This window comes from Marmota flaviventris, chromosome X, assembly GCF_047511675.1.
Source record: "Marmota flaviventris isolate mMarFla1 chromosome X, mMarFla1.hap1, whole genome shotgun sequence".
NCBI classification, from domain to species: domain Eukaryota; kingdom Metazoa; phylum Chordata; class Mammalia; order Rodentia; family Sciuridae; genus Marmota; species Marmota flaviventris.
The window spans coordinates 98,789,261-98,815,578 of NC_092518.1; the positions used below are offsets into that span (position 1 = coordinate 98,789,261).

At 39.0% G+C, this 26,318-nt stretch overlaps 1 protein-coding gene across 2 annotated transcripts in view; it reads right to left on the reverse strand.

Annotated features, from left to right (window-relative positions):
- The window catches only part of Il13ra2 (interleukin 13 receptor subunit alpha 2), a 46,584-nt gene extending 23,993 nt beyond the window's left edge, over positions 1-22,591 (reverse strand). For both annotated transcript variants that reach the window (XM_027934404.2, XM_071606457.1), the window contains exon 1: positions 22,510-22,591. The gene's annotated coding sequence lies outside the window, so the exon portion shown is untranslated. The remainder of the gene's footprint in view (positions 1-22,509) is intronic.
- Between the last annotated feature and the right edge of the window lie 3,727 nt (positions 22,592-26,318).

A 26,318-nucleotide genomic window follows, 5' to 3' on the forward strand; every position in this document is an offset into this window, starting at 1 on the left:
GTGGCTTGTTGTAATGGCCAATGTTTTGGCCATTCTTGACGAGAGATGATGCTAAGGTCTGTGCCTGTATCCAGTAGCCCATTAAATTCATGTCCTTGAATATTTAGTTTTAGCATGGGGCGAGAATCTAAATTTAAAGAAAGCATAGCCCAATCTACACCTGTGGAGCCTAATCCCTTGGAACCTCTTTCTACAGCACGACTGGAAAACTTATCATGTAGGCTGGGTATTATTAGTAACTGTGCTATTCTATCTCCTGGTGAAATTACTGATATACCCTTTGGAGAACTGGCTATAATTTTTATTTCACCTTCATAATCGGGATCAATTACCCCAGGACTTATCATAAGTCCTTTTAGAGTAGAAGAGCTGCGTCCCAATAATAAGCCTACTGTTCCTTTGGGAAGAGGTCCTTTCACCCCTGTGGGAATGATTTGAACTCCCATCTCTGGAGTTAGTACTGCTCTGGCGGAGGCGCAGATGTCCAACCCTGCGCTCCCTCTGGTTTGTCTGATGAGGGATCTGATGGACAATGTGTCCTGGGCACTACCCTGATGGGGTTGCTGGGTTCCTCCATGGTGTTTCTGGGTTCCTCCAGTGCCCCGTATATTTGTGGTTTGGGGCCCAGCCTACATGATAAATTTTCCAGTCGTGCTGTAGAAGGAGGTTCCAAGGGATTAGGCTCCACAGGTGTAGATTGGGCTATGCTTTCTTTAAATTTAGATTTTCGCCCCATGCTAAAACTAAATATTCAAGGACATGAATTTAATAGGCTACTGGATACAGGTGCAGACCTTAGCATCATCTCTCGTCAAGAATGGCCAAAACATTGGCCATTACAACAAGCCACTCAAACGCTGCAAGGCCTAGGAGTGGGGACTAATCCCCATAGAAGTGCAATGGTATTAGATTGGAAGGATCCTGAAGGATGTGAAGGAACTATACAGCCATATGTATTGGAACATCTTCCCCGTAAATTTATGGGGACGAGATGTTCTAGATCAATTAGGTTTAACATTAACAAATACCATCAACCAAAATGCACCCACTATTATGACTAGACAAGGTTTTAGGAAAGGAAAAAGATTAGAAAAACAAGAACAAGGTATAGCAGCACCAATACAAATAGATCAAGGAACAGACAGACATGGGTTGGATTTTCTGAGAGGGCAGGAAAACAGCCCAATGAGCACCACCGCAGAGGAGCCAATCAGCTAGAAGTTGCTGGGGCCGCTGTGAGCCAATCATCAGCTGGCAGTCTGAAAGTTTGCTGGGGCCCCTTCGGCTGTGGCTCTCAACAAATAGAGAAGGAGATCTTGAGGAGAGAGAAATGGAAAAGTACCACGATTACATATTTTGTTTTGTTTGAACCCACCACTTCACATGTGCTAGGCAGGTGCTCTACCACTGACCTACATTCCAGCCCCTAGGATTGAATACTTACCCGACATCTGCAGGTGAAATGATCAACCAATAGGTTCTCACATGAGAAAGCATTGACCAGGAGACCTGGGCTCTGGCATCAGCTTTGCCAGGTAACTTTGGAAAATTATAACAGCGATCATAGTTTATTTAGTCCTTATTAAATGTCCACCTCTGCATCAGGTGCTTGATATGGATTAGCTCATTTGAGTCTCCCAAACATTGATATTATTATCTTAATATTACAATTTTACAAATGAGGCATTTGAGGCTCAGAAAATTTAAGTAAACTTCTCAAGTTCATAAAACTTAAACAAGAAAAGATGTCTATATCTGATTTTAAAGACCATGCTCCTTTAACATATAATACTGTCTTTCAACTAGTCTCATTCTGAGATGATCAATTTTCTCTCATATAAGTTATCCCTAAGATAACATTCTCAATTTCATCAGCTAATCTGCTGTGTATCCAATTACTATTTCAGGATGTGACTCAAGAGCACTGGCTTCCTGGATAACAAATCTTGCTTCAAGGAGACCATCCAACACGTTTAATGTCTACTCATAGCTTCTGGAGTATGGCCATGACTCAACCTCATAATCAAAGAATCTGGAACCTGCCAGGCCTTGAGATCTAACAACATGCTGAGATCGATACATGGCGATCATCAGCCTATGACCTAGTGGTGAGTCAAACCTAATTTCATTTTTAAAATAACATATCCTGCAGTGTAGAAGCTTATAAAGAATGCTGAGGATGATTTTATGTACATTCAAACACAAAAGGCATTAAAACAGATTTATCATGTTTGCCATTAGTCACGTAGTATAAGTAATTTCCTACAAAAGACACAAGGCATTTAAGCACATGCAGAAAGGTAAAGTAAGTGTAGACAAATGAAATACATATAGAGTTTATTTTTAACAAATATCATTATAACATCCAGTTTTACATAGCATGATTATATTTGTATCCCTTCTAAGATTATATACTAACATTGATATATGTTGATATTTATTGAATATGTTCAATAAATCTTGGCAAAACATAAGTAGTCATTCTACTCCATAATTATTTAGATGCTTTCCAGTATGATATCCTGAATTCATCCAGCTAACAAGTTTCCTGAAGTGCTGTCAAAGCTAGACAATTCAGTTTTGTGCTACTATGGCAACATCCAAGTTTACAGTGTTAATTCATGAAGCATTTTACACAGTTCAGAATTTGTTCTTATTCCAAGAAGGTCAGAGATTTGTTATTTTATAATCCCACCCAACAAATCACCAACAAACCTTTAAAAAACAGTGCATTAAAATAATTTTTATGACCTTGAGGGGGAAAAACTGTAGGTCATCACTTAGTAAATATTCCTTAAAACAAGTCAAATTCTTATTATTAATATACCTTACTTTCTATCCAAATGAAGTCCCAGCTGAAGACCAATGCACTCACTGTCCTGCATTGCTGCTCTGGAATTAGCAAAACAATCTCTTTTGTTCAACAATCCTCCACACTCCCAGATGCTCCCAAATACTTGCTTGCAAATAGACAGCATGTACTGTACCCAAAACATCCACGTCATGTAATTTCTTCAAAAGTAAGTAGTAGGATGTGCTCCACCCTCTTAACACTCAGTAAAAACAGAATATGAAATGTGCAATAGCAGGTTTTATAATCTTTTGAGATTATTCCACGAATGTGCTATTTTATGTCCATAAAGTATAGATTGTAAGAATATGGAAATGTGGTATTATATTACATATAGGACCTTCAGTTAATAAAAACAAATATTTCTATCATTATTCAAAAATTGTTTTGGGGACACTACTATATACCAAGCCCTGTCATAGGTCCTGGGCCTACAAGCAGTGAACAAAACAGAGTACCTACCCTCATTTCTGGTGTGGGAGACAGACAATAAACATATTAGATAAGTTGTGTAAAGGTAAATAAGAGGATAACAAGGAAGAGGGTGATGGAGGTTAATTTTAGAAAGGCTGGGTAGGGAATGCCTCTCTGTAAGAGTGACATGAAAGACCTCAATGAGGGAATGGATTAGGGAAAGAATCTTCCAGGTAGAAGAAAAGCACTCTTTTAAACCCTAAAGCAGAAATCATTTTAGTAGTTCCTGGAATAGCAAGACCAGTAGGATAGAAAATAGGAAAGGTTAGAAGATAATTTCACAAGTATAGGCAGAGGTAATGAATTTACCATCTATTTTTAGTGAAATGGGAAGTGATTAGACAGTTGTGAGCAGAGTGATATGATGAAAATTACATTTTAAAAACTATTGTATGTATTTAAAAAATAAAAGCAATTTTAAAAAAACTATCATATGGATGGAAGAAAAAAATAGACAGAATAACCCAGACTAGAGCAAACAGTGACTCGGACCAGGTTGATAGCGGCGAAGATGCTCATAGAATTTACTGGTGAATTGAGTGTGGAGTATCACAAAATGATGCCTCTATTTTTACCATGGGCAATGAGATAATTGTTTAAGGGGTCTAGGGATGATAGTTAAGAGTTAAGTTTTGGATGGTTAAATTTGAGCTGCCTAACTAATATCCAAGAGGAGAAGATAAGTAGGCAGTTCGATACTTGACTCCAGAGATTGGGGAAAAGATCAGAGATATAGATAAAATCTGGGGAATCATCCGCAGAAAGACAGTATTTAAAACCATAGAATCAACTAAAGTCACCTATGGTATAGTGTAGATGAGATAACGAAAAGAGGGCCATAGACTAGTGTCCTCAAATATCCAGAGGTTAAATAGATAAGGAGGTGCGAGGAAGGGAGACCAAGAAGAGGCCAAAGAAGTAAGAGGAAATTTCAGAGTTTGAGGTATCTCAGAAACCAAGTGGGGGAAGTTTCAAGTATAGAGTAATAGACAATGTCAAAAGCTGTTGATAGGTAAAATATGATGAGGCCTGAGAATGGCCTATGGCGCTTAGCAAAATATAGATAATTGGTGACATTAGTAAGGGAATCCATTCAGTGGATATCGGGGGTTAAACTAAGAGTCAAGTGAGTTCAAAAAAGAATGGATGGGGACTGGGGTTGTGTCTCAGTGGTAGAGCGCTTACCTAGAACGTGTGAGGCACTGGGTTTGAGATTCTCAGCACCACATATAAATGAATAAACGAATGAATGAATAACATGAATTACATTCATCTACAACTAAAAACATATATATATTTAAAAACAAGAATGGAATGGGCGCCATGGCACATGCGTGTAATCCCAGTGGTTCAGGAGGTTAAGGAAGAAGGATCGCAAGTTCAAAGCCAGTTTCAGCAAAGGCAAGGTACTAAGCAGCTCAGTGAGACCCTGTCTCTAAATAAAATATAGAGCTGGGGATGTGGCTCTGTGGTCAAGTGTCCCTGAATTCAATCCCCAGGACCACCCCACCCAAAAAAAAAAAAAAAAGAATGAAGAGGTAAAAACTGAAGAGAGTGAATATACATAACCATTAGGGGGAAAAAAAAAAGCCAAAACGTGTTTCCTATTTCCACACAGTCAGCACAATACAGATTACTTCATCTCTGGTCATCAAAACGTGTGGGAACCACTCAGTTCTCCAGCAGATACCAGCTAGGTATCTTGAATCCAGTTAACTTTGGCATTACCAACCTGAAGATAGCATCAGATGCTACAGGTTGAGGGCTCAGTCCCCAAGACTGCCCCTCCACTTCACATGCCAATCACAAGCCCTTGGTAATGACCTGTGTAGGACAGAACTGCTATAAATCAGTGTTGCCTTGAGTTTGATTCATTTTTTAGAATGGCTCACAGAACTCAGGGAAACACTTTACTTTCCTTCATTTAATATAAATGATATTACAAAGGATACAAATAGCCAGATGGAAAAGACAAGCGAGCGAGGCGTGTGAGAATAAGAGCTGAGTTTTCATGCCCTCCCCAGGCCCTTACACCTGTTCAGCTATCCAGAAGCTCCTAAACCCAGACCTTTGGCTTTTATGGAGGCTTTAATAAGAAGGCAAGGTTGATTAAATCATTGGCCATTGGTAATCAACTCAATCTTAGCTTCTTTCCCCTCACTGGAGGTGGGGCATTGTGGGAGAAAGGCTGGAAGTTCCAAATTTCTAATCATATATTTGGTTTCTATAGCAAATTTGGTTCCTATAGCCCCCACCCTGAGGTTAATTAGAAGCCCCCAATCATCAGTAGCCATACCATTAACATACATACTTATTGTTCAAGAGATTCGAAGGGTCTTAGGAGCTATGTGCCAGGAAACTGGACAAAGGTCAAATTTACAAATAAAAATCTTATAAATCACAATATCACAGTTCACCCCTATCTTTGTTTTTTGTTTTTTAGTACTGGGGATTGAACCCAGGGATGTTTCACATGAGACACATTCCCCATGTCTTTTTAATTGTGTTTTGTTTTTAAACAGGGTCTTGCTAAGTTGCTTAGAACCTCGCAAAGTTTCTGGGGCTGGCCTCAAACTTGCCATCCTCCTGCCTCAGTCTCTTGAGTTGTTGGGATCACAGGCATTAGCCACCAATTTTTGAACACAGATATCTTATATCAAAATGATTGTGCCCCTGAGTTCAATCCTTGATAGCAAAAAAAAAAAAAAAAAAGATTACATAAATCAAAAGATACTGGCACGTTACTATAATCCCAACTCAGTCATTAATAGAGTTCAGTCCAACATCACATCATATGAAAATGTCTCCCAGGGGAGGGCATTTGGGTTTGCAGGCTTCCAAACCATACTCTATCTCCCTTGAGAAATTTTCTATGAAGGGACATAAGGAGCTATAGCTTGGGAAAAAAATATCTCTGGGTTCTTCCCTCTTTAATGAAGGAATGATACGCTGGGGATGTAGCTCAGTGGTAGAGCAATTTTCCTGCAGGTGCAAGAACCTGGGTTTCATCCCCAGCACCACAAAATATATATGTCTATATGGACAATGTTTCACACGAAGGCCCAATTCTGCCCATACTTGGATTGTTGCCATTCCTCTTTAATTTGAGGGAAATATGTCAGAGTACTTTATAAAAAGAGTATCATGCCAAGGAAAGTATTTGTCTGGGGAAATTAGAAACTACCAAAGTTTACTTTCACCAATAATTATTTAAATAAATACTTCCCATCTGTTCAAATTGTTTTGCAAAGCTATCTCCAACTTCTTGCATTTCTAACAAAATATTACTTTTGAAACCCTGTCATTTCTCCAGACTCTACCATTCCTTTCTCCTTATAATATGAAGTTTCACTTCTTCTTTTTTCTTTTTTTTTCTAAATTTGTGTTCTGCAGCAAAAGTCATCAGAAACAATTTTAACTATATTCTGAGAAATTCTGGGTCTAGTTCTGATTTCAAAATGCAGGATAGGAACATATAACCTTTATTGCATTTTTAAAACTTTGAGGGATCAAACAATATGGCTGAACATACCCCTAAAGAGTTTCAGTAAGTGCTTATCTGCAGGCAAGATTTTTTTTTTTTATTTTGGTTTAGAGAGGCAGGCTGTTTGGAATGGAGACCATGGAGAGTAGCATGATTTCAGTCTCTTGCTCTTTGCTTCTCCTTTCTGCCCCTCTTTCTCCAGGCCTATTTCTCATCTTTTCTTCTTTCTAATTTCTTTTTGCATTTTCTCTCTCTTTTCCTTAAGAAATTAACCTATTCTTCTCTTTTCCACTAAGTAGAAATTAATATATTTTGGATTACTAGCTGTTTTTATTTTTTTAAATACCAAGGCAATTTCTCTTCTCAAAATGTTTTTCATTTGTTCTTGGTTTTCCCACAATATTTTCCATACATCGCTTGAAGACTAAACCCAGCATTTTTTTTTTTTTTTTGCAGGGGGTGGGGGTGTACTGGACATTGAACTCAGGGGCACTTGACCACCAAGCCACATCCTCAGCCCTTTTCATATTTTATTTACAGACAGGGTCTCACTGAGTTGCTTAGCACCTCACTTTTACCGAGGCTGGCTTTGAACTCATGATACTCCTGCCTCAGCCTCCTGAGCCATTGGGATTATAGGTGTGTGCCACCACACCCAGGCTCATAAGCTTACTTTCTTAAAGTGATTATGAAAAAGTTCTTTTCTGTTCATATGTGGGCAGAGCTTCACTGTTTTTCAGCAGACTTATCATCTGTCATAGAAATGGATTTCCTGCTTGGAGAGGCTTGATGCTTTATAACTTCTTAAAACGTCAACCCACTTTCTCACTGGTTTTGTTTTGTTTTTTAAAAAAAAATTTAATTGTAGTTGGTACAAAAACTTTATTTATTTTTATATGGTGCTGAGGACTGAATCCAGCACCTCACATGTGCAAGGCAATTGCTCTACCACTGAGCTACAGCCCCAGCTCTTTTCTCACTGGTTTTGATAGCTGTTTTTGAGTCTAGTCAGACAATGCTTCCTAAAGTGACTTTAGAGTCTCAGCAAAATGCAGCCTCAGAGTCTATTTTTATAATCTGGGCCTAGCTTCACCTTTGCTTACTGTATTAGTGCCGATGTGGTCACAGGCATTCGTGCAGATCTTCGTTTCTCAGGCATTTCCTAACTTTGCATTTTGAATCCAATGCTGCAGATAGGAAAACAGGCAAAACCCAATATTCTCTGACAGGGCAGACCAAAAAAACAGTTATTATAAAGTGTGTGTCTGCTGTCAGGTGACTGGTAGAAATATAAACCGATGCAATCACTTTGGGAGATGGCATAACTGAAATTACTAGCTGCCCCCTGGTATTTATTCTCCTCTCTTCCAGTAGTAATGGAACTGCCAGGTTTTAGCTGGGCACATAGCCACATAAAATGATCACCAGGTTTTTGAGTGTCCTTTTGGATATACATGGCATATGAATAAGTTCTAGCCTAAGATATACAAATGAAAGTGTCATCACTCATCTCGTTAGTTTGGTCTAGAGAATGGATCTTTTCTCCCCTTCCCATTTTCCCCTTTTCTCCATCCTACTTGTTAGAATGTAGTCTTGGTACTGAGCCACCTTTGATCAAGCAGATGAGGGAAACACCCTAGGAATGGCAGAACAACAAGTTCAGAGCAGCGCATGGCCCCTGTTGACCTTCTGCAGTAAACTGCAAGCTCTTCATGCAGCCCTAGATCAGCATGTCCCCAGGCAGTTAAGTGAGAAAAAAAAACCCTGCTCTCTCATCAAAACAGAACCTGTAACTTAAAACTAATTGGAGGAGTATTTAGCATTGTGTACCAAAATCTTTTAAAAGTTCTTATCCTTTTGCCCCCCAATTTCTAATAGAAGAATATACTTCTGTGGTCCAACTTGTCTTTTTCTACATAATCTTTTTTTCTCTCTCTCTTTTTGGTACCAGGGATTAAGCCCAGGGGTGATTAACCACTGAGCCACATCCCCAGACCTTCTTATATTTTATTTAGAGACAAGGTCTTGCTAAGTTGCTTAGGGCCTCCCTAAATTGCTGAGGCTGACTTTGAACTTGCAGTCCTTCTGCCTCAGCCCGCCCCCCCAGCATCTACTGAAAGGATAAAAGAAACTGAAGTTAAAATGTAAAGGACCAGGTATTGTAAAGTTTCTGAACTGTACTCAGAACCTGACATTCCTGTGGTAGTTAAGACAATTCCCGGAACTGCCCATTAGATATGTGTCGAAATTCCCCCTGACCACTTAGTTGCTTAACAACCTGGACCCTGTGCAGCTCTGCACGTAGGCACCTCAGGGCCCAAACCAATCAGTTTGAATGTATCCCCCTCCTTAGGAATGGCCTATCACTCTCGCCCGACCTGTTCCCGCCAATGAATGTGCTAATCATGTTTGAGAGTTGTTGTTTGATTTTCCCGCGCCTCATGATGATTTGCTCTGATGTATGCAAAGCCCCTGCCCTCCCCAAAAAGTGTACTTAAGCACTGCTTAACCCCTGCTCGGGGCTCTTGGCCGCTCTCCCTTCTTGAGTGAGCACAGAGCCCCAGCGCGCTGGATCTTCAATAAACCCCCTTTTGCTGTTGCATGAGTCGGTCTCTTGGTGGTCTCTTCCTCCATCGTTCGCCGGTCCCTTACACTACATAACCTTTGAGTCTAAAGCTCCTGTAGCCTATCTGCACAAAGTCACATTAATAGCCTCTACAGCACTTCCTTGGCTAAAGCTCTGACCAAGTACCTGGGAAATAAAACATATCGAACCACCCTATTTGTAAATATTATAACCACAAAAGGCCAAGGGGACAAAATACAATGTGATATCACTTTAATATCCTCCTCTGAGGCCTTTAAAGTGCTTACTGTTGTTAAAAAAAAGGGTATCTATGTCCTGGAGAACCTTCTGGTGGTTCTGCTACTATGAGCTGCTCACCAGCGTCGCAGCACTTCTACCATCAACAGCTATTGCCACAGTTTTCTGAATGACATTGTGTTATTGTACTGAAACACTTTGAATCCTATGCTGTATCCACCTTTTCCAGTGGTTGACAGCTCACCCCACATGCTTTGGTTATTATCAGAATGCCCTGGAGTTCAAGTTTTCTTGCACTAAATCAATGCTAATTGTATCAACAGTGAACACTGTTCTTCCAAAAGTGCTAAAGAAGCTTCCAGAATTAGTTTGACCTCTGCTGGATGAACAAGATAATCATGCCAAGGGAGAAGAGAAGTGCTTGTAGTATCACACCTATAAAGCAGGGCTTTGGCTCCCTTTGACTGAGTATCCACAGGGTTCTCAGAATGACTAGTACCTCCTACCCTCTAGAACCACTCCACCCTTTTTTTTTTCTTTTTGGTACCAGAGATCGAACCCAGGGGCACTTACCCACTGAGCCACATCCCCAATCTTTTTTGTATTTTATTTAGAGACAGAGCCTCACTAAGTTGCTGAGGCTGGCTTTGAACTCATGATCCTCCTGCCTCAGCCTCCCAAGCTACTGGGATTGCAGGTGTGTGCCACAGTGACCCATACTCCACAATTTTACCCCCACTAGTTTTCTTGATACTTACCACCCAAAGATAATGAGATATATATACAAATTTACAAACCCAAACATGTACTTGGCCTTCATCATCTATTGCCATGGCTTATCTGCAGATGCAGACACAGAGCCAAGGAAGGTAAATGATGTTCCCACAACCTCCTTTTCTCCTGGCTTCTGTTTTGCAAATATTGCCATTATGAACATCTTCCTGCTTTGCAAAACTTTCAATTCACAGACTTGTCTCTTGTTTTTAAAATCCATCAACCAGATTTTGCCTTCTTCCCTTCTCTATTCAACCCAAACTACATTACTGAATTTGCCTCTTTGCCTATTTCTGGTTTGTTTTGTTTTGTATTTTGGTACGGGGAATTGAACTGAGGGATGCTTAAGCACTGAGGCACATTCCCAGCCCTTTTTATTTTTTTAGTTTGAGACAGGGTCTCCCAAAGTTATATAGGGCCTCGATAAGTTGCTGAGGCTGGCCTCGAACTTGCAATCCTCCTGCCTCAGCCTCCAGAATTGCTGGGTTTGTAGGCGTGCACCATCACACCCAGCTCTTCTGCCTGTTTTATATCATAACTTCCTAGAAAAAAAATCCCCACCCTGCATGAATCTCTTAGACTTTCTTTATGCCAGTACCTCACCAGGTGATTGCTGATAAAAGAATTATCACAAGGGCTGGGGATATGTCTCAGTTGGTAGAGTGCTTGCCTCGCATGCACAAGGCTTGGGGTTCAGTCCCCAGCACCACCAAAAAATAAAAGAAAAATAAATATCACAAGACATTAATTCTGTGCTAGATTCAAAACATTCCATTTTAAATCAGCCTACAGTACTATTCAAAAGCCCTATTACATAGCTCTATTTAAATTCATTCTATACTTTTCATACTTTTTTTTAGGCGGGGGGGGGGGGTACCAGGCATTGAACCCAGGGGCACTTAACCACTGAACCACATCCCCAGACCTTTTTTATTTTGAGACAGGGTCTTGTTAAGTTGCTTAGAGCCTCACTAAGTTGTTGAGACTGGAAATTCATCCCATTCCTGAAAATGACAAACCTCTCCCCCTCTTTAACTTCTCATTCCTTCTCCCCCAACTCAGTGCATGACCTTGCCTCTTATTTTAAAAACAAATTGAAATTAATAGATGGAAATTCCCTCATCTTTCTAATTTGAAGCAAGAAACTTCCCACATCCACTCTTTCTTACCTCTTGCTATAATAAAGGAGGTATATTTTCTGTTATCTATATCCTCATATGTATTTTGAATTCTGTTTTCCTCTTCTTTTCTATATTTTCAACATACATAAAATGCATGTATGAATATACATATCTCAGGAGACCTCCCCTTAACATTGAAACGTGCTCGTTTCTCCCCAATCTTAAAAATAAAAACAAACTACCTTACCCACATATTTACCTTCAGCTATTGTCCCAGTGCTCCCATCTTATTGAGAGCCAAATTTCCAGAAAGAGTTGTCCTTGTTATTTTTATTAAAGCTTCCCTCTTGTTCTTCATCACTCCATTCCCTCATCTAACCAGAATCCATGACTCTTGTGAAACAGTTCTCACCAGTATAACTAACGACCTCCACAGTGATGAATCCAATCAGATTTTCCATTCCAATCTTGTGTAATCTCTCACAGCACCCACCTGTTTTCTATTACCCTTCTTGAAACACTCTTCCCTTGGTTTTCCTTCTACCTCTCTGGCCATTCTTTTCATTTAGTTTTCAGATTCATTCTTTACTTACCTAATAGTGAATTACAGAGTCTTCTGAAGTTTGGTCCAAGATGTTCATCTCTTCTGATTCTACATTCTCCCTAGGTGATTTTATCCATCATATAGTTTCCACTATCATCTGTGCCAATGACTTTCCAATGTTTGACTCTCACCTGAACTACTATCCTCAGTGCCAGACTTATATATTCCATTGTTTTCTCAAAATTTTAATTGGAAATCTCAATCATACCTCAAATGCAAAATGCCAAATACCAAAATCATGACCTTCGACAGAATAGAAGATACAGAGACCAATCCACATAAATACAGTTATCTCATACTAGACAAAGACACCAAAAACATACATTGGATAAAAGATAGCCTCTTCAACAAATGGTGCTGGGAAAACTGGAAATCTGTATGTAGCAAAATGAAATGAAACCCCTAACTCTCACCCTGCACAAAACTCAACTCAAAGTAGATCAAGGACCTAGGAATTAGACCAGAGACCCTGTGCCTAATAGAAGAAAAAGTGGGCCCAAATCTTCACCATGTTGGCTTAGGACCTGACTTCCTTAACAAGACTCCTAAAGCACAAGAAGTAAAATCAAGAATCAACAAATGTGATGGAATCAAACTTAAAAGCTTCTTCACAGCAAAGTAAATAATCAAGAATGTGAAGAGAGAGCCTACAGAATGGGAGAAATCTTTGCCACCTGCACCTCAGACAGAGCATTAATCTCCACAATGTATAAAGAACTCAAAAAACTTAATACAAAAAAACCAAACAACCCAATCAAATGGGCAAAGGAACCAGATACTTCACAGAAGAAGAAACAAGAATGGTCAACAAGCATATAAAAATATTCAACATATCTAGCAATTAGAGAAATGCAAATTAAAACTATATTGAGATTTCATCTTACTCCAGTCAGAATGGAAACTGTTAAGAATATAAATAACAATAAATGTTGGTGAGGATGTGGGGGGAAAAGGTACACTCTTATATTGCTGGTGGGACTGCAAATTTGTGCACTCACTCTGGAAAGCAGTATGGAGATTCCTCAGAAAACTTGGAATGGAACCACCATTTGACCCAGTTATCCCACTCCTAATTTTATACCCAAAGGACTTAAAATCAGCATATTACAGTGATGTGGCCACATCAATGTTCATAGCAGCTCAATTCACAATAGCTAAACTATGGAACCAACCTAGGTACCCTTTGACAGATGAATGGATAAAGAAAATGTGGTATATATACACAATGGAATATTACTCAGCCATAAAAAGAATGAAATTATGGCATTTGTGGTAAATAGGTGGAACTGGAGACTATCATGCTAAGTGAAATAAACCAATCCCCCCCAAATCAAAGGTCAAATGTTTTCTTTGTTATGCAGATGCTAACTCACAATAAGGGAGTGGGTAAGGAAGAATAGAAGTACTTTGGATTTGACAAAGGGGAATGAAGGGAAGGGAGAGGAGATGGGAATAGGAAAAACAGTAGAATGAATGGACATTACTATCCTATGTGCATATGATTACATGACCAATATAATTCTACATCATGTACAACCAGAAGAATGAGAAGTTACACTCCATATATATATAATATGTCCAAATACATTCTACTATCATGTATAACTAGTAAGAACAATTTTTTAAAAATTATGACCTTCCATCTGAAAATAAGTGCTCTTGCAGCATCCATGCACCAGTATAAGCCAAAAGCCAGAGTCTCCCTCAACATCTACATCCTTCATATCCGATCCATAATCAAGTCCTGTCCATTTGTCAAATATCCCTTGAAACTACTTATGTCCAATTTCTCCTCAATTCTAACCCGAATCTCCACCATCATTTCATAATTGCCTAGACTATTATAATAGCTTCTTTTTAAAAACAAAAAAAAAAATGTTTTTTGTAGGTGTAGATGAACATCATGCTTTTATTTTATTTATTTATTTTTATGTGGTGCTAAGGATGAAACCCAGTGCCTCACACATGCTAGGCAAGCACTCTGCCACTGAATTACAGCCCCAGCCCTACAGTAGCTTTTTTTTTTTTAAATTTATTTTTATGTGGCACCGAGGATCGAACCCAGCGTCTCGCACATGTTAGGCTAGCGCTCTACTGCTGAGCCACAACCCCAGCCCCCTACAACTGCATCTTAATACATCTCCCTGAATTCACTCCAGCCCCACTTCATCTATTTCCACGCTGCAGGCAGAGTGTATATCTTGGTGTTTAAAGTGCAAATCTAATTATGCAATTTCCATGGTAAAAATTGATTATGGCTTCCTTATTATAGGATAAAGATCAAAATCCTTGGCTTGGTCCTCAAGGCTATAAATATTATAGCACCTATCCTTCAGCTGCTTCTTAGAAGCTGTCCTGTTTCTGTTCTGCACTCTGACCACAGGGCTCACGTACATGCTGTTCTTCATCTACTTGGAGTATTCTTATCTCTTGTTGTTCCCCTTGGAACAGTTAACACCTACTCATGTTATTATCTCAATTTTACACAAGAAACTGAGACACAGACAAGTAACTGGCCCAAGATGACACAAGTAGTGAAAGGAAAGAAACAGGATTCAAACACAGTCTGATTCTATAGCCTGTGGTTTTTTGGTTTTTTTTAATATTTATGTTTTAGGTGTATATGGACACAACACAATGCCTTTAATTTTATCGTGGTGCTGAGGATCGAACCCGGGTCCCACCCATGCTAGGCAAGTGCTCTACCGCTGAGCCACAATCCCAGCCCCTAGCCTGTGTTTTTAAACATTATAATATATTGCCACTGGGAAACTTTCCTTCATAGTAGAGTTGACAATTATTTATTAAATCTTGTAGTTATTAAACTAACATCCATTCCTTTTGATTAAGCATTCCATCTTTACTGCCACTACTTTTATCCTAGCCATCACCATCTCTTCCTCTTTTTTTTTTGGGGGGGGAGGTAGGTGGGTGGGTATCAGGGATTGAACCTAGGTGCACTTAACCACTGAGCCACATCCTCAACGCTTTTGCTTTTTCATTTTGAGACAGTATCTCACTAAGTTGTTTAGGGTCTCGCTAACTTGCTGAGGCTGGCTTTGAACTTGTGATTCTCCTGCCTCAGCCTCCAGAGTCTCTGGGATTACACTGTGCTCCACTCACCAACATCTCTTGATGGATTAACTACAATAACCTCCAGATGCATTTTCCACCTTACCATAAGCAGGGCCCAACCATTTTCTCCACTGTAGCTGGCATAACCTTTAAAAAAATATATCCAAATGTAGTCACTGGCTTCCCATTCCTCTAGAGAATAATTTATAATGACAACTCACAATTAAATGTGCTCAAAGAATGCCAGTGACTCTCTAACACCCCATGGTATTAAATCACTTAATCTTCTCTCTCTCTCTCTCTCTCTCTCTCTCTCTCTCTCTCTCTCTCTCTCTCTCTCCATATATATATCATGAGATCATGAGATACATACTGGTATCACATTTTACCTATAAGTCACTGAAGCACAGAGAGACTACAAATGAGCAAGCCAAGATTCAAAGCCAGATGGTGTCTTTTAAGACTCTGTGACTTTAACCTCCATGCTGTATTATCTCTTATAAAATATCATGCAAACCCTTTTGTATGGCACTCAATGCTTCTCACTCTCTGTACCCACTAACATTTTCACACTCATCTCTTCCTTATAGGTCTTGAAAAGTGGGACCCTGTTTAAGTCCTAAGCCTTGATACCAATCAAATCTTTACACAGCCTAATCATTGAGATCACTTCTGGTCATTGAGATTTTGTTCAGGTGGTGTTTCCTTCTATATATTCTCTGTGCTAGCTCCTCCAGACTAGATTGTGTGAGTCTCCTCTGTACCCTCTACTGAAATCTTAGGGAATCAAACCAATATTTTAAAAGGCATTCATCAACTTGTACAATATTGCATACCTGTAATCCCAGCTGCTTGGAAGCCTGAGGTAGGAGGATCATGAGTTTGAGGCCAGCATCAGCAACTTAGTGAGACCCTAAGCAATTTAGTGAGACCCTGTCTTAAAATAAAAAGGGCTGGGGATATGGCTCAGAAGTGAAGCTACCCTGGGTTCAATTTCTGGTACCAAATAAATAAATAAAATAAAAGGTACTCACCTCTTAGTAAAGAGGACAATCTCAAAAAACAAGTATAAGGAAACATTTTGAGCTAAGCCTTGTGTTTTGCTCTAAGATTTTTCTCTTTTTCTCCTCATTTCAAAAAGATTGCTGAGCCATTTTATTATTCCTTACATAATGGGACCCCTTCTCCCCTGTTGCCAGGACCAAAAGCAAAAATTCACAAACTCAAGCTCATGGGAGAGATGATGCTTAGGAATGTCAGTGAGTGTCTCAAGAGAACAGATAAAATTCCTTTTAGGGTACTGAAAGGAAAGGAAGGGACACACACTTCAGACAAAAAGAATTCAGGGGTCTGGTAAGGTTAGAGGTGACAGGGAAAATAGGGAAAAGCTCAACGTTTGATGACCCAAGATAAGAGTTTATAAGACAAAAGTTGACATGTATCTGTTGCATTTGAAAATAAGAAGTAATTGGTGACCCCAGTAAAGGCGGTTATATGTGTAGACCAGTTTTCTGTTCCTTTGACAGCACTGGGGATCAAACCCAGGGTCTCACGCATGCCAGGCAAGCACTCTACCACCAAATCAAATGGATCCCCCCACTTTTTTATTTGTTCTTTTTAGTTATACATGACAGTAGAATGTATTTTAACATGTCATATATACATGAAGTGTAACTTCCTATTCTTGTGGTTGAACATGATGTGGAGTTACACTGGTCATGTATTCACATATGAACATAGAAAAGGGAGAGGACGGGAGAGGAAGCTCAAAGGCTTCAAAAGCTCAGTGGATGTTCTGTGCCCTAGACACAGGGAACCCCATTTTAGTAATGATCTAGTGCCCCAAGCATAGCACAGGAAGAGGAGCCGCAAATATGAAAGAACCATCAGTAGGTTAAGACAAAATGGCATATCAAAGAGTATATTAGGAAGTTGACAGAAGATTAATGATCAAAACCAAAAGGGACTCCTTGGTATTTTGGAGTTGCCTAAGGCCTCAAATATTTGTATAACCCAACAGGCTGCTCCAATGTTGACTAAAATTGTATATCTTACTTTTCCTGGAAGAACATTGAATAGAAGATAGTTTAAAGAACATTGTGTGGAATTTCTGCCAGACCCAAGTTGTGGACTAGATTGACACTAATGTCAATTATAAGATGTGGTTAAATTCCAGGAAGGAGGCAAGCAATTAGAAGCACAGAGTACAGGTACTCTTGGGTCTTGGGAGTTGTGGTCACGTAAGAGTCCTTATGAAAAGCAGGACCTATGCTATCTCAAAGATGAGGACGTGGTATTTATTTGTCAAAGAAGGTGATGAGGGAAGGCTTTTTCCTCAGTGAGAATTAATTGAGCAAATACAGAGAATTGATAAAGCTTAACTCATTCAGGGAGCTACAAGTCATTTGTCTTGGCCACAATATGAGATGTACATAGGAAGGAATGCTTTTTGAGCCATGTTAAAAGATTTTGGACTTTATCATGAGGGTTATAAAAAGGTACTGAAGGGCTGGGGTTGTGGCTCAGTGGTAAAGCGCTTGCCTAGCATGTGTGAGGCACTGGGTTCAATTCTCAGCACCACATAGAAATAAACAAACAAACAAACAAATAAAACAAAGGTCAATCGACAACCAAAAAAAAATGTATAAAAGAAAATACAAAATAGATACTGAAGGTGTTTTAAACCTGAGGGTTATGTCTAATAGCTCAGTTTAAAACATGCAAAATTTAGGAATATGGCTTTTGCCACCCTTAGGAGAACAGATATGAGAGGGGCAAAAAGAGAGAAACAACTTAGGAGGCTTTTTCAACAGTTTAGGATAGAGAAGATGAAGGCCCATACTATGATAACAATATTGCTTTTTTAAAAAGATGGAACACAGTGGGGAGCAGTGGACCACACCCATAATCCCAGCAACTCAGGAGGTTGAGGCAGAGGATAGCAAGTTCTGAGCCAGGAGGATTGCAAGTTTGAGGCTAGCCTCAACAATTTGGCAAGGCCTTCTCTCAAAATAAAAAATAAAAATGGTTGGAGATGTAGCCCAGTGGTAGAGCTCCCCTAGACTCAGTTTTCTGTACCACCAAAAATGAATAAATAAAAAGAACATATACATTGTAAGAAGGTAAAACAGGCCTTAGTGATCGATTGAAAATGGAGAAGACAACTGGAGAGCTGCAGAGATGTTTGGGCAGTTGAATTTACTCAGGAATGAGACTAGTGACCAGAAAAGCAGAAAGGCAGGACAGGCTGGTATCATGAAAACTAATACAGCAAAACATTTCAAGGAGAGAATATTAAAAAGCTGAATACTGGACTGGGGTTGTGGCTCAGTGGTAGAGTGCTTGCCTAGCATGCATGAGGCCCTGGGTTTGATCCTCAGCACCACATATAAATAAATAAATAAATAAATAAAATAAAGCCATTCTGTCCATCTACAACTACGAAAAAATTTTTAGACAATTTTTAAAAAAGCTGAGTACTTGGCAATGTGAAACAGTGGGGAGAGTGCATGGGGGAAAGTAAGACAAAAATTGAAATGTATCTGTTGCCTTTGAAAATAAGAAGTAATTGGTGGCCTCAGTAAAGGCGGTTGGTTGTATTATAGACCAGTTTTCTGTTCCTTTGGAAGCACTGGGCATCAAACCCAGGGTCTCATGCATGCCAGGCAAGTGCTCTACCACTGAACCACATCCCCAGCCCCATGGACCCCTTTTTTTATTTGTTCTTTTTAGTTATACATGACAGTAGAATCTATTTTGACACATCATTCATATAGAGTCTAACTTCCCATTCTTGTGGTTGTGCCTGATGTGGAGTTTCACTGGTCGTGTATTCATATATGAACTTAGGAAAGTTATGTCTGATTCATTCTACTGTCTTTCCTATTTCCATTCCCCCTATTCAATGCAGTGAATCTTCACTTCTCACCCCGCAACACATCTATTGTATGTTATTATCCACATATCAGAGAGAACATTTGACCTTTGGTTTCTTTTGGGATTGACTTATTTCACACATAGCATGATAATCTCCAGTTCCATCTATTTACGGGCAAATGCCATATTTTCATTCTTCTTTATGGCTGAGTAAAATTCCATGTGTATAGGTACCACATTTTCTTTATCCGTTCATCTATTGAAGAGCACCTCCAATGCTTCCATAGCTTAACTACGGTGAATTGAGCTGCTCTGAACATTGATTGGCTGTGTCTCTATAGTGTGCTGATTTTAAGTCCTTTAAGTTTATGCTGAAGAGTGGAATAACTGGGTCAAATGATGGTTCCATTACAAGTTTTCTAAGGAGTGGTTGCACCAATTTGCAGTCCCACCAGCAATATATGATTGTACTTTCCCCCCCACATCCTCACCAACATTTATTGCTACTTGTATTCTTAATAAATGCCGTTCTGACTGGAGGGAGATGAAATCTCAGTGTAGTTTAAATTTGCATTGCTCTAGTTGCTAGTGATGTTGAGCATTTTTTCATATATTTGTTGACCATTCGTATTTCTTCTGTGAGGTGCCTTGGACTCTTTTTCTATAGAACCTTGGTTATATGGGTTGTAAAGGAGTTTGTTGTACAGTCAAGGTCAAGAAAAGATGTCTCTCTCTCTCTCTCCCCTCTTTCTTTGCTGAGAAAAGAACTCAGAGGAAGAGGTACAATATTTTGAAGAGTAAGGGAGTAATTATGAAAAAGATACTTGAGAAAACCAGAAGAGGGCATGGGTTTGGAAACAGAGATTAAACTTGGACTGGTGGAGGGATAGTTTTCCTCAGAGATAGGACAAAAGCATGGGTGAAGGTGCAAATTGAGGTATTTGTAAAATACAAGGTAGAAGAATAAAAGGTCCAGGCACACCTGGTGGCTTTTATTTTCTATGCAAAATAGGAGATGAGCTCACTTCCTGAGAATAAATGGGAGGAGTAAGTAGGAGGCTTAAAAAGAAAACAGAGGGGGCTGGGCATGTGGCTCAGTGCCAGTATGCTAGCCTAACAAGGCCCTAGGTTCAATTCCCCAGCACCGCCAAAAGACACCCCACCACCAGCACAAAAAGAAGAAGAAGAAGAAGAAGAAGAAGAAGAAGAAGAAGAAGAAGAAGAAGAAGAAGAAGAAGAAGAAGAAGAAGAAGAAGAAGAAGAATCTGAGTAGGAACATGTAGAAGGATGACTTGGTTAACAGTGACTCATTCTTCAGACCTCAGATGAGCTGCCACCTGTGTAGTGAGGCCTTGTCACATGCTTTCAAAGCACTGACTACCTTCCCTTTAGAGACTTACCATGAGATTATCTGATTAAGTTCTGCTCCAATAGACAATACTCCATGAGTTCAGGGATCATATATTTTGCTCACTATGTACCATTCAACTCTTAATTTTTTAACAGAGGTCCACTTTTGAATACAGCCCTTGCTGCTTATTTTAAAAGGGACCTGTTTTTCTTTTTCTCTCCTCCCTTTCCTCCTCCCTAATCTGGGGGCGGGGAACAAGATTACCTTATCTGTCCTCCACAACAAGTGAATCCTAACACACCATCCGGGGCCCACCTGGGCCCCCCTGCCAGGCACACCTGGAATGTAGCCCTTGAATAGCTTTTTAAAAAGCCCTCTGTTTTCCAGGATGGGCTGAATCCCAGCCTCTGAAACAGGAGTCCCCTGTTGTTTCTTCTTTGCTAGCAAAGCAATAAAACTTGTTTCTCCTTTGCTAGCAAAGCAATAAAACTTCTTTTTCCTTTTTCTCAAAACTGTGGATTGGCATGGGGTCAAGGACCAAGCCTTCTCTCCAGCATAAATCTTGAACCCACACACAGATTTGAAACATAATTCCACAGAGCTTATCTTCTCATGATTACCTCAGAGTGACTGTAGAAGCTGCATGGAATGATGGAAAGAGCCACATAGATCTGGGCAAGACACTTCGGCTTTCTAACTCTCAATTTTCTTATCAATAAAATGAAAGCAGTAACACTTGCCATCATACAGCTAAGGAAGCACATAGAATGTCTTTGGTAGGTGCCTTCTGCTTCCATAGCCAGGAGCCACCTCCTAATGAATTCCTTGAAGACCCTGAAAAACACATCAGGAGGAACAAGCTACCCATCCCCGCTCAGCTCCTGTTACAACAGGTGATATATTCCTCTGATTTTCAAAAACTAACCCCCAAATCATCTTTTGGTCAAAAGGTAAGATTTTAGCATCAAAAAGAAATAAATCAATCCTGTATGTGTTTCGCCTCTCCTTTGTTTGTTCCCACTATTTAGTCATTTCTAACAGTTTTATTGTCTTTCATAACATTAGGCACAGTCAGGACTCAGGCTTCTTTTACAGCTGAAGAAAGTAAAATAGGGAAGAGTGGGGTGTCTGTTCCAAGCTAGCAGAGCTATATGGAGGAGACCTGGCAAACAGATCTCTTGGTCCTGAGTTTAGTACTTTTCCCACTTAAAATAAAAATAATAATAATAAATCATCCATGTTACTTACTTGTCTGGAACTCTTTATAACATTCTATAGTTAAATAATATTTCAATCAAAAATAGGCAGTAAGTCCTTGGTGATGATGTCTTTGTTTCATGTACCTTCTTACATATTAATAGAAGAAAACTAATCTGGAAGCATCCAAAGTGAGTGTAGTGTGTAAAAGTGACGTTCATATTCAAGTGTTAACTATGTGTTCTTTCAGAGGGAAACAAGTATCAAAGGTATAAGGTGCTAGAACATTTCAGAGTAAAAGCAGTGAAAATTGGAACTCTTACTTTAATAACCCTACTATATACATAATCATAATATATAAACAAATGAAATCATGCATATAGAGGACATGTATGTTCTGTAAGTTAAATCAAAACATCATGCAAAGATAGATGAAATCATTTATTTTAGAAGAGCTCTGTGGTTATCTCTAGGCTTAAGAGAGAAAAGTTATTACAAAGTGGAACATTCCCATTTATAGGGGAAAAAAATCACACAGAAAATAATCTCAGAGAACTGTAAAATACAACTAACCTTACCATCTAAAATGGACCAGACTTGCATACAAAAAGTATACTTTTCATGGTAAAGAAAGACTAATCAGAAAATAAAAATTAAAGCAATACTGCTGTCTATACATGATGATCTAGCAACCATTAAAATAGCTTAATGCAAAAGGGCAATATTTCCCCAAAATATTTTTATATCAAATCAAAGAATTTTTGCCACAAAAAGATTCATGAACCTATAAAGCAAAGATAAAGAAAACAAAATAATTATTCAAAACAAATTACCTCTCACCCCAAAATTCCTCCCCCAATTTAAAGTTTCAGACTTACTCTATGTGAATAATGTGTCCAGTTGTAATCAAATTCATCTGCAATAGCACTAAAGTCTAACTCAACAAACAGCTTCTTTGCTGAATGGGTTTTAAATGACCCTAGAACTTAAGCTTTGATTTTATGTAGGAGGAGCCCTGCTTTATCCAGGAAAAGTTGCAACTGTCATGAAAAAATTTGCATTTAAAGCAGATCAGCATTCAAGTTTATATTTGCAAAAAATTCAGAGGAAAATATAAAGTTCATCTGACTGACTTTCTTTCTCTTTTAATTAGTTCCTGATATGGCCTCTTAGTATGCCAATGTTATTTTACTATATGACTCACCACACTGGGAACTAAAAGATAATCCAAAGGTAAGTATATGAATGGCAGATTTATGTTTTCTTCAGAATATACTACCCAAAGGCATCATTATTTTAAGTTTCAAATATCTTTAAGTACGAAAAGAGTCATAAATAGACAAGTCCCCAAACCTAAATTCTCCTCTAGGCTCTGGCTCCCACGGACTCTGTTTGAAAAAATATTTATTTATATTGTAGGGATGGGCGATGTAGCTCAGTGGTAGAGTGGGCACTTAGCATGCTCAAGGACCTGGGTTCTAATCTCTAACACCATCACATAAAATAATTATAATCGTAAAAATTTTTGAATGAAATCTCAGAAGTCATCCATTCTAACCTTCTGTTCCCAAACAAAAGTTGACTCTGTACTTTCCCTAAGAAATGGTCAGTTTTGCTGGGCACGGTGGCACATGCCTGTAATCCCGGTGGCTTGGGAAGCTGAGACAGGAGGATCATGAGTTCAAAGCCAGCCTCAGCAATGGTGAGGTGCTAAGCAACACAGTGAGAACCTGTCTCTAAATAAAATAAATTCCCGGTACCAAAAAAAGAAATGGTCAGTTTTCTCATATGTAAAATGAGCCAGAAGAACTAGATAATGTCTAAATTTCTTCTGATTTTCCCAAATCCTTGATGTTAAAATTCAGTGTCACATATACATTTCTTTTTCCATTGAAAGTTTATCAAATCTTTCTTTACATAACCTGACAAGATTTTATTTCAGCCCTGATAAAATGAAGAGACTCAGGCCAACACCAAATTGTCCTTCATCCTTCAAGTCTCCATAAATTTTTTTTTTCCTGCCCCGATTCAATCTCCAAGCCCAATAACCATGCAGACCCATAAGAACTCAGAGTACTTTGGGGGTGGGGTACATGGAATTGATCTCCAGGGCACTCAACCACTGAACTACATCTGCAACCCTATTTTGTATTTTATTTAGAGACAGGGTCTCACTGAGTTGCTTAGCGCCTCGCTTTTGCTGAGGCTGGCTTTTATTCTCCTGTCTCAACCTCTCGAGCTGCTGGGAATACAGGCATGCGCCACTGTGCCCAGCTCTCAGAGTACTTTTGGATGCTTTTCTAGAATAGATGAAATGTCAGTTATTCATTCCAAAATAAGAATGACAAGATTAGATCCAGTTTCTATACCACCTAATATTCCAAAGGATTAAAAATCATCTCCTTTGCTTCAGAACACAGGTTCAGACCTAACAGAGTCTTTCAGATTCTAAAGATATATTTTACATTAAATACATAAACAAGTAAAAAGCAAGAAGTCTGAATGAAGAAGGGGAATGCATACATTCTTTTCTCCATTGTGAACTTTATGTTTTACCCCCAAGATATTTGTCTTTTCATTTGTATTCATTTCTATAGTTAATGCTTCTCCCTGAATTGAACTTGGAAAGACAGGAAGAAACTAATTGTTTAGGGAATTTAGCATTTGCTTTTCAGATATCAGCTACTTTGGCTCTTTTGTAATCATTTTTGTCAGAAAGTATTTATCAGACCCTACATAGAGGATTTTATTATCAGAATTTGCTGACACCATAGTAAGAAAAAGGAGATCTAGATTCAAAATGTTTTTTCCTTTTCCTGAAATTGCAATTCCAATGAACTCATTTGTCTTTTTTATTAGAAACAAACAAGAAAAACTCCAGGAAATTTTTTTCAAGCTTCTTGTTTTCCCTGAATCTTCTATTACTTGCAAATATTTTACCATACTAAACTTAACTTTCAATGCTATGGATCCAGTTTCAAGGTATTCTTATTATATCCATAATATTAGAGAGATACCATTCAAAATAATACAAGCATAATATCTTAGAAAGATACAGTGCCTTTGTTTGTAGATATGAAAGCCGTAACTTCAATTTAGTTAATAAAATACAATTTAATTATGTACCATGTCTCAGTTGTTAAAGTTCATTAGATAGTCTCTTCTTTTTTTTAATATTTATTTTTTAGGTGTAGATGGACACAACACAATGCCTCTATTTTCTCTTTTTATGTGGTGCTTGAGGATCAAACCCAGGTCCCAGCCCTAGATAGTCTCTTCTTGATTTGTTAACTCAGTGAAAGTATAAGCTAAACTTTGTTCCTTGGTGAGAGAAATACACTAAAAAGACAATTCATTTTGATTTACTAAAAGTCCTATTTGAATGCTTTCTAGTGGAATCAACAAAATATACTCTTAGCTTTGGAATTGCCAATGATCCTTCTATACTTGGTCCTTGTCATTCTTTAATCTCTGCTGGAGACAATGGGCATGTTGTAACTCCTAAGAAAAAGCTCTAGGAGTAAACATGAATGAGGCAGAGAAAAGAGGTTGGGCAAGACTAGCTGGGAAAGCCCCTCCTTAGCTGGAGGCTGGTCTACGGCAAAATTGGGAGAGAGTATAAACCTAAATTTGATGCACAACAGGGTCAGAGTCACCCAAGGGACACAGTGAAGAGATATATAAAAGCCTCAGGGGAGGGAAATTCTCCAGGACAATTAGGGCCAAGTCATTCTTTTGGGAAAACTGGGCAAGATGATACAAATTGTTCTGAAAGTAGTCAGCAATTCCTGGAAAGGGGCCAGCAGAAACTAGGCAAAAAGATTTAGACCTAAGCCCCAATTTCATATCAGAGTCAATTAAAAAAATGGTGGGTCAATGGATCAGAGTTAAAGCATGATGCTCATGAAGGTTCCCATGGGCTTAAATCAAATCCAAAGGCAGAGCACACACTAGGCCATTTTCAGATTTCTATCTGCTTACAAAGAATGGATCAGATTGGTGCTGATACTTCCTAGTCAGACATTATTAAATGCAGTTAGGGTAGGGCTGGGGTAAACAAGTACCTTCCATGGCTTCTCTAGCAAGGACATCTAAACTATTTTATCCATTATCCCCCTCATATAACCAAGTAGATACTATTTCATTTTTACAAATGGGCATAACTCAAGTTTCAAAATAGCTAAGTGGTAGATCACTTGCCCACCAAGTACAAGACCTTAGTATCATTCAAAAAAAAAAAAAAAAAAGCTGGGTGCTGGTGCATGCCTGTAGTCCCAGCGGCTAGGGAGGCTGAGGCAGGAGGATCGCAAGTTCAAAGTCAGCCTCAGCAACAGCACGGCGCTAAGCAACTCAGTGAGACCCTGTCTCTAAATAAAATACAAAATAGGGCTGGGGATGTGGTTCAGTGGCCAAGTGCCTCTGAGTTCAATCCCTGGTACTCCTACCCCCCAAAAAAATGTTTCCATAGGTTAAGTTACTCTCCAAAAGTCAAAATTCAGAAGACATAAAATCCAGGTCACCTAGATTTGACACCTAGTTTTGTGTTTTTTTTACAAAGTCACTCCACTGCCAAAATTTTCTGACCTCTCAATAGCTAAAATCATTGACTATCAGGGGTCATGATATCTCTTTCATTGTGTAAAAGCTCTGTAACACTAAGTACTCTGTTGACCATCAGAACAGGAAA